Here is a 15,107-nt window from a genome sequence, read left to right on the forward strand (position 1 = left end):
GGTAATACTCTGCGCTCTTAGATCCCTGGGAGTCTTCATACCCTCCTGGCGCTGCGCTACAGCGTTAATCGATGAGCCACTGACCAGCGAAGGCAGGTGCTACAAGTGGTGGGCCGTGTGCAGCCGAAGTTGCTCTTCCCGAGCGACCAATGATTAACTAACTGCCTCCTGCCACGGTGGGCAGTTTGCTCAATATCGGATGGCCGGGTTGTGAAGACGCTGCAAGCTCCCGCGACCTATGTTGCTCACCAGCCTCCGTGGTTGCTCTCTGGGAACTATCTACGAGAGTCATGATCATGATGTTTCGCTCACAACGCCGACAACACAGACACTGGATTTTCTGGACTACGGCGCCTATAAGGCTATCGCACTAAAATCTGTAAAAATCGTGAGTGGCATATTATACATTTGCGTATAGTTTTCTCCGTCTTCAAGGTGGCGCATCCACTTCTCGACAACAGGAACAGCCTGTAATGAAGAAATTGTGTCAAGAAGTTAAATGCTCAGGAATAGTTTACAAATGAAAATTCTCCGCTACAAAACTGCAGAAATGTTTCTGAAGTTAAATAACGTCGGCGACAATACTGATCCCTGGAGCACGCCGCAGAAAGGAACAAATGATCCGACCGCTTCGCCACTGAGGCGTATTGCAAATCTTCTGCCTTCAAAAAATGATTCGACAAAACTACGCACTCTCGGAGGGAGATGAAGCATGTCATCATCATCATCATCATCATCATCATCATCATCATCATCATTTATTATCCCTTAAGGGTCCTGGGTTGGGCATTACATAAGGGTGCGGATAACAAGTACAGTAATCATGTGGTCAAATAAAAGCAAAATAAAAACCGGAGAGGCAAGTAACGTTACACATTCTTATGAAACTATGGTTATTGAAAAAGAAAAACGGAAAAAAAGACGAAAACAACACCCATGCGATTGATTTTCGCATATCTTTATGGAGTTCAGAATGGCTGCATGACTGATGTTGTCATATGCCTTCTCAACATCCATTGCTAAAACGCTACGCGCATTGCGGCTGCGGGTAGATGAAAAAGCTGCAGATGCCAAGAAAGCCAACCCGTCCTCTGTACCAATATATGGACGAAAGCAGCTTTGTGTGGGGTGATAAAAACGGTGCTGTAAAGAAATAAGGAAACGAAGAAGCAGAAACAGCAGTTCCCCGTAAAGAAGCGCCTAGCTTGAGTAAAGTGCTACAAAGCAGAAACAGACGGCAACAGAAACCTGGGCGCCCTTGGAGACACCCGAACGGCGGCGCACCGAAGAGAGCGGACAAAAGACCACCAACAGCCCGGCGCCTTTAATGGGCAGCGAGATTAGGGAGAGCCGCGCGGTCGGCTGCAGACGGTGCTTCAGCTACACGCCCGCAAGCGGTCGCCTTCCCGAATGAACTCCAGATGTCAAACACGGTGTAAGTGTGGGGGTGTGGACGCGACCACCAAACCATGTGCACGTGCGGATGAGAGAGAAAGAGTGCCTCGTGGACATTGAGGGTGAAAAAGCGTGTGGACGGGGCCAGTGCAAAAAGAAGAGTCGTCGAAAGAAGACGTGTGTAATGCCCCTTGAATATAGCCAATGTTGTGTTATCGTTAACAGTTCTGTCCCTGTGTGATTTTTCCGCTGTTATTCGAACCCCTAAAGTCTTAAAGTTCAGAGTTGTAGCATTATCGCTAGATTTAAAAGAAGCTACTAGATATGCATTACATGGTGCCGAAACCCGGGATGAGAAGACAGCGGTGAAATCCGAACGGACCACGAGGGACTCCAAAGACTGAGCTGAAGAAACGAGAACATGGAAAAGCTTAAGGCCAAGAGAAGTCGACGAGGGCAGAACACCATCATAATCAACGAGGCCACAGCAATGCTGCCGACAGCCGACGTTCATCAACTGACAGCGCTGCTGCACAGATTACAAGTAAGCAACGATGAACTGCGGAAGTTAAACGACGACATGGAGGACCATCTACCGGAGGAAGCTTTTGAGACCGAATTCACCGAGGCCATCGAATACGACGACCGGGCCATGAACACAATCGGTCTACTCAAGGCTCGGATAGCAGCTTCGCAACCGACAACGCCTGCAGTACACAGCGCCGAATCCATGCAAGCGTCGCTGCCGACACCAAGGCACAGTGGCATAAAGCTCCCGAAGCTGCATCTAGAATCCTTCAACGGTGAGCTTGCCAACTGGCAGACCTTTTGGGAATGCTTCCGCGAGACGGTGCATGAAAATCGGAGCTTGTCGAAAGCGGAGAAGTTCCATTACTTAAAGAGCCTCCTCACCGGGCCCGCCTTGTCGGCAGTAAGAGGATTGCAGGCAACAGAGGCCTGCTATGATGACGCAGTACAGATACTGCAGCGCCGTTTCGGCGACAAGAGACGAATAGAGCAGGAACACCTTACCAAGTTACGGATGCTGCCGTCTGTATCGTCTTCAGGAGATGTGAGGGGACTCCGCCGGCTTTACGACCATGTGCAAGCACACATTTGCGGACTCGCGGGACTGGGAGTGACCACGCATGCTTACTCAGCAATGCTTTGCGACATCGTACTAGCAGCGCTGCCGCGAGACATGGTAGTAGAGTTTCATCGACTACTGACAAGCCGAGCTACAAAGACAGATGAGTTGTCGTCAGCCGGTAGCAGCCCCGCCTCGCCAGCGCAGCAGTCCGCCTCTATGCACACAGAAGACAGATCAGACGGCAGGTTAAATGAGATATTAGAGTTTCTGCTAGTGGAGACCGAGGGCCGAGAGCGGTGCAAACAAGATCATGTCACTGTGGCAGAGAAGAAGCCATATCACATAGACCGCTTCGGAAAACGACCGAATCTGCATACTGCCAGTGCCGCTGTGCTTTCTACGCAACCGGCAAAGGCTGAGAAATGTGCCTTCTGTGATTCAAGCAATCACGGCACAGAGTTTTGCACAGCTGCGCTGACAAACAAAGAAAAGACAGAGAAGTTAGCCAAGGCAAAAAGGTGCTTTCGGTGCACGAAGTGGGGGCACAGATCTAAAGATTGCAGGAGAAAAATAAGCTGCGAGCATTGCGGAAGAAGACACGCCACCTCAATGTGCAATCCAAATTGGACAATAGACAAAACCGGCGGGCCAACGGAGGTCACTGCCACGAATGTGCATGAAGCCGCTAACAGAAAAGACTCAAGAGACAGCGCTGCAGACTTTCCGCGCCTTTGCTGTGGGTGACACTAAATACGGCTACATCCGGGGCGTAATGGACGGTGGAAGCCAGAAAACGTTCATTCCAGAAGACATCTCAAAAACACTTGATTTGAAGACGTTGGGAGAGAGCCAATTCCATCTGAACACCTTCGGGAAGCCTGCCGCGCAGTTGCAGAGATGCCGACTCGTCGAACTTCGCATTCGGAGCCAGTATAGCGGCCAGGAAACCACAGTAGAGGCTATTGAGGTGCCCTTTATATGCAAGGATGTCCAGCAAGTGCCCGCAGATCACAGTTTTGTGAAAAATATGGAACTCGGAGGAGCATTAATCGCAGACAAATTTCTCTATCCCAGCATGATATCTGTCCCAGGAATTGGGTTATTAATTGGCGGCGATCACTTCTGGAAATTCCAAACTGGTGAAGTGCAGCGAAGCGACGAAAACGAAGGGTTGGCAGCCGTTAACATCAGGCTTGGTTGGACCATCCAGGGGCCGTTCAGTGTGACCCCCAACCTCATACTAGCAAACAATGTTTGCATATTACGAATAGGTTTGGAGACGGCTGAAAAAGTCCACACTACGCTGCAGAACTTCTGGGAGTTGGACGCCATTGGCATAAAAGATTCCCCAGAGACGCCGAACGCACGACCACTAGACAAAATACAATTGGAAAAGAAAGGTCAGCGTTATGAAGTTGCACTGCCATGGAAAGACTCATCGCAAGAACTCAGTGACAACAGACACATGGCGGTGCAACGGCTAAACAGCTTGACGAGGCGACTTGGGCGGAACAAAGAACTTTTGGAACAGCACGACTCGGCTACTAGAAGTTACATGGAAGCTGGACATGCAGAAAGAGTACCGAAGGGAACCATTGGTCCTGACGCCTTCCCATCTCATCACGGGCGAACGGCTGATCGCTTTGCCCGAAGCAAGGACAGCGTCCATTCATTCGGCCACTGCAACAGACAGGTCGAGATGCAAATACCGGAAAACTATAATGAATTCATTTTAGAAGCGATGATTTAAGGAGTACATCCTTCAGTTACGGTCAGCCCACTTCGCCTCTTCAAGTCCTGCGAGTGTCATAGCCGTGGACGACTTGGTGATCGTGCACAAAGAAAATGCGCCGGGGAATATGTGGCAGACCGTGCTCGCGTTGTGGAGGTGTTTAAAGGGCGAGATGGACATATCCGATCATGCACCGTCAAGATGCCGTCCGGGGTCATCATAAGACGACCGGTACAGCTCCTCTACCCCTTAGAAACAAACATAAAATGAGTATACTCATTTTGGGGGGGGGGATGTAAAGAAATAAGGAAACGAAGAAGCAGAAACAGCAGTTCCCCGTAAAGAAGCGCCTAGCTTGAGTAAAGTGCTACAAAGCAGAAACAGACGGCAACAGAATCCTGGGCGCCCTTGGAGACACCCGAACGGCGGCGCACCGAAGAGAGCGGACAAAAGACCACCAACAGCCCGGCGCCTTTAATGGGCAGCGACATTAGGGAGAGCAGCGTGGTCGGCTACAGACGGCGCTTCAGCTACACGCCCGCAAGCGGTCTCCTTCCCGAATGAACTCCAGATGTCAAACACGGCGCAAGTGTGGGGGTGGGGACGCGACCACCAAACCATGTGCACGTGCGGATGAGAGAGAAAGAGTGCCTCGTGGATTGAGGGTGAAAAAGCGTGTGGACGGGGCCAGTGCAAAAAGAAGAGTCGTCGAAAGAAGACGTGTGTAATGCCCCTTGAATATAGCCAATGTTGTGTTATCGTTAACAGTTCTGTCCCTGTGTGATTTTTCCGCTGTTATTCGAACCCCAAAAGTTTTAAAGTTCAGAGTTGGAGCATTATCGCTAGATTTAAAAGAAGCTACTAGATATAGATTACAGGTGCTGCTCTAGACACCATGACAATCGTGTGGCTAACATTTTCTCCCCTAGCTTGCACAGCGTAGGAGTTAAAGAGATAGGTGGTAAATTTGTAAGGTAAGTCGGAGGCTTTCCTGGTTTCGGTCTCGTACACCTCGTACTGAATATTGTCCGGGCCGGGCGCTATTTTCAGTTTCGTATCTCCTATTGCAGCCAGAAACTCAGCATAGAGAACAGACACGCAATTCCATCTGCGTCGACATCAGACGGCATTTGATATACATGCGCTGGGTCCTGCCATATTAAAACTAGCGACTGAAGAAGGCAGGGCATCATATTTTGGGAAAAAAGTTCGCGCTGCTTCTTTGGCGAAATCTTCTGGCGACAAGTTAGCCGCGAAGTATGCGGCTGCTGCGGCGTCAGTCGAACGGTGACCGCGTTCCATTGTACAGAATGTTCGTCAGAGAGAGGCATTCGAGTATTTTGCAGGGAGTTGTTCACACCACACATGCCACTCCAGTCGAGAGAGGTCGCGTTCATATTTGCGTGCCTTAGCGTTAAGATAGTGCAATCGCGTACGTGCCTGCGACGAAGTAGGATCTCGCGTAGCAGCCAGCTCGGCTTGACGGCATCCCGCCCAAAACTTAGGTAGGCCGAGGTCTTGTGCCGGTCGGCCCACATCAGTCCAGGTGGTAGTTGTAGCACTGTTGAGCGCTCTTTGTATGCGCTCAACAAGTATTGGCGAAGACTCTGAAGAGAGATTTTCCAGACAGGAGCGAAAACTGTCCCAGTTGATCACACAACATTTGTAGCGTAAAGGTCGAAAATGTGAGGTGTGAAGACCAATGATGATAGGGTGATGATCACTTCCCCAGCAGTCTGGCTCCATGTGCCAGGATGGAGTACCCGGACCCGACCACCACGTCACATCTGGAGCTTAGGAAGCACTGTGAGTTTGACGCACTGGCCGATGTCCCAGGATGGCTGAGCAGCACCAATTGGGCATCCGTGAAGGCGTCTCGCACACGCCTCCCACGAAGGCTCGAAGTGGGGTACCCCCAATCCTGTTGAGGAGCGTTAAAGTCACCTCCGACTAAAATCGGACACCCTAGATACTGCCGACGGACACTTATTAACCAGCCAAGATTAATACGGGAGGAAGCGCCACCGGCTTGTCTAACGCAAAATGAGACAACCACAACGATTCCCTTCTTAAATTTCGCTGCCACTGGCACTACCTATTGATATGACGGGCGCCAGTTTTCGAGAGCAAGGCGCACATGCGGAAAACATGAGCCCACATACACCACTGCCTTTCTCAGGGAAGCAGCAGTTTGTGCACGACGGTCTGTCAGGCAGGAAGGCGATGTTGCTGCGCCATTGATAGAAGAGAGATTCCGCTGCCCGTCTACGTCGAGCGAGCAGTTCACGGTGTTGCCGGAGCTTGGTGACCTCCGCTAAAAGACGTGCGATTTGTTCGTCGACTGCGGCCATATCGTCCTGCGGGAGTTCAGGCACACTCCGCTGCTTTGTTGGCTGTTTTTGGAGGCGTTTTTTTCGCACAGTATTGTTAGAAGGCTGCTTAGCTGAAGGATCATGCGGAGTGTGCACAGGAAGCTCTGGCCACTCGACGTCATCCCACTGGAGAGCTGCGAACTGATTGGATGTCTGCAATGAAGCTATACTGTCATGTAATGGATTATGCTTAGTCATTTGACAACGACCCTTCTGCGTTGCCTTTTGTTTTGTCGAACAGCTTGGAGATGTTATCTCGTGGTCGTCGGATTTATAAAGGCCGCATCGATAATCCACTTTTCCTTCCGATGTACCTTCACCGGCAGCAGTGAAGGGGAAGGATTTGCGCATATGCCCAGTACGGAAGCAGTTATACCATTATAACGCACTCGGTTTATATGGACATGGCCGTTATATACAGCCATAATAGTATAGACGGGCTGGTAGTGTCAGAGGGCCCTCAAGGTAACTATGCAGGAGTGCCCCTTTCCCATGCGTCGGGCTTGGATGACACGGTGCGTGGCACAGTACAGCGCACGCCGGAGTGCAGTTTGATCCTCAGTGATATCGACGTTGTAGACAACGCAGCGCTGCAAGTCATAGCCTTCAACTAAATACACTTGTACTGGCACTGAGCTTTCGCTTGGTAGTGAAATAGTGGTGAGCGTTTGCAGCCGTTCTACGGCAGTAAGAGTCGGAAGCCACACTGCAATGGTGTTGGACTTTGTCCTGGCTGTGAATCCCCGAAAACCTTTGGTTCCGAGGCACGCGTCCAAGATAGCTTGCAAAATCTTGTTGGATATATCCGTGAGGCTTTTGTTGGCCAGTGATTTGATGGTCACTTTGTAAGATGACGATCCGGGTGTACGCTCCACCGAGTTCTCGGTCGTAAGACAAGTGCGCTTGCTTTGGAAGCCATCACTTGCCGAAGATGGAATCGGTTGGCTGTCATTTGAGGGACGCTTGCGATTTGCACGAGGGCACTTTTGCACGGGTAGAGGTTCCAATAATTCCATTGGAATGGCAACGAGACATTATCGCGGGCGCGAGTTTTCGAGTGGTACAAGAGGTTCGTTTCGGGGAGAACGTCGGTGGAAGACGACACAAGGCAGGGGCGCCCTTCAACCTGACGGAATGAAAACAACGTGGCTCGGATCAGTGAAATCGTACAGCAAGACCGCACCATTACAGTCCGCATGCTATCAGATCTCGGTGCTATCTCGACATTTGTAAGACAACATGCCACCAAATGTTGCGTGAGAACTTGGGGAAACGAAAGAAGAATGCCAGACTTGTGCCGTAATCTCTCCCACAGGACCAGAAGGACACGAGGGCATCAGTGAGCGCTGATTTGCTCTCAGGGCCAAAGAAGTATGCTATATTCGTCGACAGGATCATGGCTGAAGACAAAACATGGTGTTTTCAATAGGATCCTCAAACAAAGAGGCAGAGATCCGAATGGCGGTCCACAAGCTCTCCGGCGTCGAGAAAGGTGCGGCGACAGAAGACGAAAGCAAAGATGATGCTGATAGTTCTTTTCGATGGCAGAGGTGCCATACACCACGAGTTCGTCCCACAAGGGCAGACGGTGAATCGGGAGTTTTATATCCGCGTGCTCCAACCCATGTGTGATGCACTGGGACGCCATCGCCCTGACTTATGGGCATCTGGACAATGGAGCCTTCTCCGGGGTAACGCAAGACCGCACACTGCTCTCAGCGTGACAAAATTTCTCGCCAAGCACAGCATTACTGTACTTCCTCATCCGCCACACTCGCGTGACCTCTCCCCTGGCGATTTTTTCCCGTTTCCGCGTGTGAAGAGAACCCTAAAAGGTCGCTGGATGGGGAGCGTTGAGGCAATTCAGGACGCCACGACAAAGGAGCTGACAACCCTGCCAAAAGAAGCGTTTTACAACTGTTTCCAAGACGTCAAGAAGTGTTGGAAGCTGTGTATAGACTGCAATGGAGACTATTTCGAATGCGTGCTGCACAAATGATTTCAATGTTAAACGCATATTTTAATGGACTCAGTTTCGGTACTTTACGGATAAAGGCTGTAGTTATTTCACTCAGTGGAGTGGATAAGGAAGAGTCTGACAGAATGCTGAAAGAATTCTCGCCGCTTTTTCAAGGTACCGGCTGGGCAGTCCGCCCATACCGGATGGTCCTGCGTCAAGACGATATACCAGTGATACAGCAGGCCCTACCCGTCCCCTTGGAACTGCAATAACCACTGCGAGAGCAGCTGCAGCGCATGGAAGAGGCCCATATCATTCAAAGGGTGAATAAACCAACAGAATGGATGAGTCCGCTGGTCATTGTCAAGAAAAAAGGATGACAAACTTCGGGTCTGCATGGATCTCAGAAACGTTAGCGAGTGCCTGAGGCGGGAGCACTCTCAGATTTCCCTAAACGTGACGATATTGAGGCAGACCTGGCAGGCGCTAAATGCTTCTCTCGCCTAGATGCAAACTCAGGATTTCATCAGATTCAATTGGATCAGGCAGCATCTACCATTTGCACGTTCGCGACATATTTTTGGCGTTATCGTTTCTTGAGACTGACGTTTGGGATTGCGTCAGCGCCGGAAGTGTTTCAAAAAACGTTGAGCTCGATTTTTATCGAGCGCCAGGCGTGGACGTATATGTCGATGACGTTCTGATATGGGGTGCTACCCGGAAAGAACACTACAAACGCCTTCGTAGTTCATTGGAACTAGCAAAGGAGGCTGGCTTGACGTTCAATGCAGCCAAATGCAAGTTCACGTGCACTGAGGTTGAGTTTTTTCGCGACATCATCAGCCACGATGGGATAAAGCCGAATCTTGCATTCAGTGCATCGATTGCTGACAAGAAGGCGGTTCAGCGAGTGCTCTGTGTGGCCAATTAATTTGGGAAGTATATTCCGCATCTTGCTGAAAAGGCCAAGTTGTTGCGAGGTGTTATCAAAAAAGAAACAATCTTCGAGTGGACAGACAAGCGTTCCGCTGAGTCATAGAGAGACATTCTTATGTAAAGAGCGGACACTTCCGTAGGGCCCGGCGGGTGAGCTCCTACACTGCCGCCCGCGCCCCGGGCGGGTGGTCAGACCACTAATTTCGTCCTCCGAGATTTTAGGACATTGCTTCAGCTCTGTTTCAATTTCGGCTTCGATAGCAATGCTTTCGAATCTGAATTACATTTGGCTGATAAAATATTCAACTACATCGTCTAAGTGGAGCAGAAGCTTGTTTCAATATTTCTTTTCTAAGCATGTCATACATATAGACGTAATTAACGCTCGGATCGCTGACTTTTACTGCAAATGCCACCAAGCTTCTCGAAGAACCTACGCAAGCTGAATTAGTTCATGCGGGTTGGAATAATGCAATCAGAGCTGTTCTTACTTTAATTTTTTTGCCGTCTTTGAGCCGCCTCTTTCAGTTTCAGACATAAAAGGAGTGGCTTCACAACAAGAGTTTATTTTTTCTTGTTTACTATTTGAACTGTACAGGAAAAAATACTGGATCTCACACATTTTGTAAAATTCATCATTATACAAAGAGCAACAAGAAAGAAGTGAAGCAAAAGGCAGTGGCACAGTGTCACGAACAAAAACATATTGCACATATGCTCTGCTGGTTTGTCATGTAAAACATCGCCCGTATGAACAAGACACCAGGAGTTGTGAACAGGTAGACACAAGTGAAGGGTTAAAAAGGCACGTATATAGCACGCTCGATTCCTGCACATCAGCAGCTTTGAGCGATACGTTCATAAGCTGTTCAGAAATACAAGCACAACATATTCAATGCATCATAGTAACACAATAGTAAGCTTGCACTCTTCGTAAAAGGCGATTATTGTGATATTTTGGTCATGGTGTACACCCCACGCAAAAAAATGCACCTTTAGCGAGCTGACAATCCTAGTATCCTGTAGGCTGAACAGTAGGAATAGCCGTCTTCTTCAGCAAAGTCATCCCGGGGTCTATGAAGTTATCTGCGGTGAAATGGTAACCACAGATGCTGTACGTGGCGTACAGCTGCGTCGGCCATTTTTTTTACAGGTCGTCCCTCTTGGCACACTCGATCCAAGCCTTCCACCTGACATAATTATGACGCAGTATAACCTGTGATTATTCGCTTCACTGGCTGACTAAAAAAAAACGCATAGTAGCGGGTTCTAACAAGAGGTTGGCAGCACTGTTTTATATTTTCATTAAAGTACACAGGAAAGGCGTCAATCACCTGCTCTCACGAGGAATTCGGAAGAACTTCGTCCCCGGCTTCCTTTGTCTTCGCCGTTGTCCCCACACCATGAAACGCAGCAGTACCTCCCGTAATTTAATCCGCTCCATGGCATATTAGTGTGGGCTTGTGCACAGATTGTAAAGATTGTTGCAGTCATCAAACGGCAAAGGGAAATATATCGCAGCAAAAAGAGATAGAAAAGAAGGAAAAGATATCGCAGCAAAAAAAGGTAGAAAAGAAAAAAAACTCGCTGATGACAGTTATTTATAACATGTTTGCAGACAAGCGTGTTAAGATATTCATGAAACATTCTGCCTAACTAGCTTCAATCCCTTGCTTAAGCGAGCTGACGTAAACTGATTTTTTTGCCTATAAAGCAGTGACTGTTGTCAATGGTTGTCTCTATGGTTTTCTTCCAGACCCTACCTATATGCGGTACGGACCAGTGATAAACTTTCACTTGACAGTGATTTGCACACTGTCGTAATTATTGCGTAGATAGCAGTATGTGCCACGATTTCCTTATACCCCTTAACGTGGGCACTTTCGATTGTGATCGAGCCCTCGACCGGGATCCGACTTTCAATCACGATGGAAAATGATCGCTGATATCGGTTCAAAATCGGGAATAAGAACAGCGTTAGCGCAATAGATGCCACAAACTAGGTCCGAAACACCCAACAAAATTTTCCAAGATAGCAGAAAAAATTCCTTGTATATTACTTATTCCACAAAAAATTTTTGAATTTGGTATTATTGCGAAAATTATACCCATCAATGCCGATCACCTGACATTCTCTGAAACACATGTCGGCGGTATTGGCACAGATAGAAGAAATTATGTGCGAATAAAACGTATTAGCATTTCTTGGCTGCAGTCTAAAACAACCTTTCTTGTTTATATTTTAGGCTTCTCTCTTTTGCTGTTCATTTCCTAGCACTCTACAACACCTAAAAAGCTCATAGTAGGTTTAGAACGCAATCGGGCAGCTCGATTTCGATGCTCCGATGGCAGTCAACTACTCTTGATCGCGGCGTAAACGCTATCAGGCAGTTTGATTCCAATGCTCCGATGGCAGTCAACTATTTCTAAACGTGGCTAAAACAAGATGGGGGTATATTGAGGCCCGATTAGGATCTGACCGATCACGATCAAAACTGCCCGCTTCCCGTGTGACAAAGGTATTTTCACGCTGTCGATATCAAATGTGCATTACACTGTTCGACCCACGCCATTTAAAAGGTTTGTCTTACGATACGGGTGAGCCATCGATAAATTCTGTGTTTTAAACCGAACGTGTCGCGAGTGACTTTTGTAAAGTTGCGCTTTCGAGAAAGAGAGAGAGAGAGAGAAAGACGGAAAGGCAGGGAGGTTAACTAGGCAGCGCCCGGTATGATACCCTACACGTGGGAATGGGAACGGAGGGAGAGATAGAAAAGGGAGAGAACAAAGGGATATGATCACTTTTGCACGTGTCCATTGGCCGTTACTTTCAGTGTACACAGGGCACACACTGATTGTTCACAATCTTGTACTCAGTCCTGAGTACTTCAAGAACTTTAAAAGTGCCTTCAAAGCTGTCCTCTGCGATGAAGGCTTACTCCAAGGACCCAGAGTCTTGGCTTCAGTAAGGGGCCGAGGATCTAAACGGCGGAATGTTGCAGCCAAGAGCGCACACTCACGCTGAAACCGAGGGCAGTTACAAAGAAGGTGTTCTTTAGTTTCGTCGCACCCACACTTCTCACACGCAGGAGAGTCTGCCGTTGCGATTAAGTGGAAGTAGGCATTTGTGAACGCCACTCCCAGCTACAGGCGACACAACAGCGTAGCATCGCAGCGGGAGAGGCCGGACGAAGGACTGAGTCGGAGTAAGGGGTCTAGGCGGTGCAGACGGCATGTGAAGTTGCTATTAGAGGAGCATGACGCTAAAAGCTCTCTTCGGCCAAGCATTTGCAGATGTCTTGCTGCGTCGGCTCTTGTCAACGGTATCTGGACAATGTTGGCACTGCCGTGAGCCGGTCGAGCTGCAGCGTCAGCTGCGTCGTTTCCAACAACGCCAGGGTGTCCCGGTATCCACTGGAAGACGATGTCATGACCATATTTCTGCGCCTGGTGTTGGAGATGTCTTAATTCATCTACGAGTTGATCGTGATCGCCATGGCGTAAAAAAGATTTAAGACACTGTAAGGCTGCTTTTGAGTCACAGAACACAGCCCACTTGTGGGGTGTTTGTGCACCGATGTACAGCACTGCCGCACGAAGAGCGGAAAATTCTGACCCGGTGGAGGTTGTCGGATGCGAAGTTTGCTGAATAATTCTGGTCTGTCCCGCAGGAATGACCACGGCGTAGGTTAAACTTGTACCTGAGACCCAACCTTCTGTATACACATGAGTGCGGTCACTATATGCGGCGTGGAGTAGGCAGAGTGTCAACGTTTTAGTGGCCGGTGTCGATAAGGTCGATTTTTTCGTTATGCCTGGAATTGTAAGGCGCACGCATGGCTCCCGCAGACACCACAGCGCAGAGGAAGGCCGTGGACGACTGGTGGGCTGCTATACCCTTTGAAAACGCTGCGTGTGGTCTTTGATTCGCCACTGACACAAGGTGGTGCTGTGGAATCCTTGTTAGATGCCGTATGTGGATCCACAGGGTTTCATGGGTTATATACATCGAGAGTGGGTAGTCCTGGGCGATTGCAATGGTAGCAACTGTTGATGCGCTGCGAGGGAGACCCAGACATGTGCGAAGTGCCCTGACCTTGTACAGCTTGCAGAGCACGCAAATTCGTCTTGCATGTGCTTGAAAGCACTGGTGCACTATACCGCAAAAAATCCCAAAAAGAGTGCTCTGTAGAGTTGCAGCATTGATAGAATCGACAATTCCCATGATTTTCCACCAAGGAATCTGAACAGGTGTGTGATAGAGAGATTAGTTTTTTTCTTTACAATGCTGCAATGCGGCTCCATGATTAATTCCGATTTATAACTATAACAATTCCTAAAAAACGATGAGATGAGCGATAGGCAATGACATGACCGTCAATAGTTAGCGGATAACGAGTCATACTTTTGCGCGTGAATGCCACTATAACGCACTTGGCTGACACGCTCAGACCTTGCTCTCGGAGATAAAAGGAAGTTATGGTTGCTGCCCTTATGAAAATGGTCTATAGACTGTCTATAGAGTTTTTATGGACTCTATAGCCATCCTATAGACATTTACTTTTGTCTATAAACTGTCTATAGACTATCTATAGACTTAAATCTTTAACGTTTTCAATTTCCTTTTTTATATAGACAATCTATAGACTATCTATAGATTGAAGTTTTTAACAGCGCAATTTCCTTTGGTCTATAGAGGGTCTATAGATGATCTATAGAATAGTCTATAACAGTCTTAATTTTCTTTGGTCTATAGACGGTCTATAGACTATTTATAGACAGAAGTCTATAACAGCCCAATTTCCTTTTGTCTATAGACAGTCTATAGACCATCTACAGATTAAAGTCTATAACATCCTGATTTCCTTTTGTCTATAGACAGTTTATAGATGATCTATAGATTAAAGTCGATAAGAACCTTAATTTTCTTTGGTCTATAGGTGGGCTATAGACTATCTATAAACTAATGTCTATAACAGCCCAATTTCCTTTTTTCTATAGACAGTCTATAGACCATCTACAATATCCCAATTTCCTTGTGTCTATAGACAGTCCAAGCACAGTCTATAGACTAATGTCTATATAACAGAATTAATTTTATTTTGTCTAAAGTCAGCCTATAGACTATATATAGACTAAAGTCTATAACATCCCAATTTTCTTTCGTATATAGAATGTCCATAGACTATCTATAGACAAACCTCTAAAACGGCCCAATTTCCTTTTGTCTATAGACAGTCTATAGAATGTCTATAGACCTAAGTTAATTCCATCTTTAATTTCCTTCTTACTATAGACAATCTACCGACTATATATAGACCAAAGTCTAAAACCCTAATTTTTATTCGTCTATCGATAGACCAAAGTCTAAGGATTTCATTTTTTTTTGTTGATTCGAGGTTTATAAATAACATGTAGAAAGTTGTTAAGGCCAGTTGGCGAGATGGCTAGTGAAGTCTCTTCCAGCTGTGTTAGGGATAATCTGCTATGGTTGCATTTTGCAGGCAGGAGGATAATTAAGTGGCTCGGGATTTGTGTCAGCATAAAGCTTCAATCGATAAGACACTCTGTCATCTTGTAGGATGCCCACGTAATGGCAATGGAACATTGCTCTCAATATGA

This window comes from Amblyomma americanum, chromosome 1 (genome assembly GCF_052857255.1).
Source record: "Amblyomma americanum isolate KBUSLIRL-KWMA chromosome 1, ASM5285725v1, whole genome shotgun sequence".
In the NCBI taxonomy this organism is placed as follows: Eukaryota; Metazoa; Arthropoda; class Arachnida; order Ixodida; family Ixodidae; genus Amblyomma; species Amblyomma americanum.